The following is a 2,500-nucleotide window of genomic DNA, read 5'->3' on the forward strand; positions in this document are numbered from 1 at the left end:
AGAGAGACAGAAAGAGACAGAGGGAACGGAGAAGATATAAAAAGACAGAGAGACAGAAAGAGACAGAGGGAACAGAGGAGATATAAACAGACAGAGAAAGAGAGAGAGACAGAAAGAGACAGAGGGAACAGAGGAGATATAAAAAGACAGAGAAAGACAGAGGGAACAGAGGAGATATAAAAAGACAGAGAGAGACAGAAAGAGACAGAGGGAACAGAGGAGATATAAACAGACAGAGAGAGAGAGAGAGAGACAGAAAGAGACAGGGGGAACGGAGAAGATATAAACAGACAGAGAGAGAGAGAGAGAGAGACAGAAAGAGACAGAGGGAACGGAGGAGATATAAACAGACAGAGAGACAGAGAGAGAGACAGAAAGAGACAGGGGGAACGGAGGAGATATAAACAGACAGAGAGAGAGAGAGAGAGAGAGAAATATTCAACAGTAGACTACAGTACATTATAGTACTCAGCAGTAGACTACAGTACAGTATAGTACTCAACAGTAGTTTACAGTAGACTAAAGTACAGTATAGTACTCAACAATAGTCTACAGTATAGTACTCAACGATAGTCTATAGTATAGTACTCAACAATAGTCTACAGTACATTATAGTACTCAACAATAGTCTACAGTACAGCACAGTACTCAACAATAGTTTACAGTAGACTAAAGTACAGTATAGTACTCAACAATAGTCTACAGTATAGTACTCAACGATAGTCTATAGTATAGTACTCAAAGATAGTCTATAGTATAGTACTCAACGATAGTCTATAGTATAGTACTCAAAGATAGTCTATAGTATAGTACTCAACAATAGTCTATAGTATAGTACTCAACAATGGTCTACAGTATAGTACTCAACGATAGTCTATAGTATAGTACTCAACGATAGTCTACAGTACATTATAGTACTCAACAATAGTCTACAGTACAGCACAGTACTCAACAATAGTTTACAGTAGACTAAAGTACAGTATAGTACTCAACAATAGTCTACAGTATAGTACTCAATGATAGTCTATAGTATAGTACTCAAAGATAGTCTATAGTATAGTACTCAACAGTAGACTACGGTATAGTACTCAACAGTAGACTACAGTACAGTACTCAACAGTAGACTACAGTACAGTATAGTACTCAACAGTAGACTACAGTATAGTACTCAACAGTAGGCTACAGTATAGTACTCAACAGTAGACTACAGTATAGTACTCAACAGTAGACTACAGTATAGTACTCAACAGTAGACTACAGTACATTATAGTACTCAACAGTATACTATAGTATAATACTCAACAGTAGACTACAGTGTAGTACTCAACAGTAGACTACATTATAGTACTCAACAGTAGACTACAGTATAGTACTCAACAGTAGTCTACAGTATAGTACTCAACAGTAGACTACAGTATAGTACTCAACAGTAGACTACAGTACATTATAGTACTCAACAGTAGACTATAGTATAGTACTCAACAGTAGACTACAGTATAGTACTCAACAGTAGACTACAGTATAGTACTCAACAGTAGACTACAGTATAGTACTCAACAGTAGACTACAGTATAGTACTCAACAGTAGACTACAGTACAGTACTCAAAAGTAGGTTACAGTATAGTATAGTACTCAACAGTAGGTTACAGTACATTATAGTACTCAACAGTAGACTACAGTATAGTACTCAACAGTAGACTACAGTACAGTACTCAAAAGTAGGTTACAGTATAGTATAGTACTCAACAGTAGGTTACAGTACATTATAGTACTCAACAGTAGACTACAGTATAGTACTCAACAGTAGACTACAGTACAGTACTCAAAAGTAGGTTACAGTATAGTATAGTACTCAACAGTAGGTTACAGTACATTATAGTACTCAACAGTAGACTACAGTATAGTACTCAACATTAGACTACAGAACATAATAGTATTCAACAGTAGACTATAGTATAGTACTCAACAGTAGACTACAGTATAGTACTCAACAGTAGACTACAGTATAGTACTCAACAGTAGACTACAGTATAGTACTCAACAGTAGACTACAGTATAGTACTCAACAGTAGACTACAGTATAGTACTCAACAGTAGACTATAGTATAGTACTCAACAGTAGACTACAGTATAGTACTCAACAGTAGACTACAGTATAGTACTCAACAGTAGACTACCGTATAGTACTCAACAGTAGACTACAGTATAGTACTCAACAGTAGACTACCGTATAGTACTCAACAGTAGACTACAGTATAGTACTCAACAGTAGACTACAGTATAGTACTCAACAGTAGACTACAGTATAGTACTCAACAGTAGACTACAGTATAGTACTCAACAGTAGACTACCGTATAGTACTCAACAGTAGACTACAGTATAGTACTCAACAGTAGACTACAGTATAGTACTCAACGGTACAGTATAGTACTCAACAGTAGACACAGTGTAGTACTCAACAGAGTGTAGACTTAGACTACAGGACCACAGTAGACTAC

The 2,500-nt window shown here is 36.3% G+C and overlaps 1 protein-coding gene across 3 annotated transcripts in view; it reads right to left on the reverse strand.

The window, feature by feature from the left end:
* The window catches only part of LOC124008783 (pyruvate carboxylase, mitochondrial-like), a 587,218-nt gene that overhangs the window by 532,336 nt on the left and 52,382 nt on the right, over positions 1 to 2,500 (reverse strand). The window lies entirely within an intron of this gene.

Source organism: Oncorhynchus gorbuscha, linkage group LG21 (assembly GCF_021184085.1).
Source record: "Oncorhynchus gorbuscha isolate QuinsamMale2020 ecotype Even-year linkage group LG21, OgorEven_v1.0, whole genome shotgun sequence".
NCBI lineage: Eukaryota > Metazoa > Chordata > Actinopteri > Salmoniformes > Salmonidae > Oncorhynchus > Oncorhynchus gorbuscha.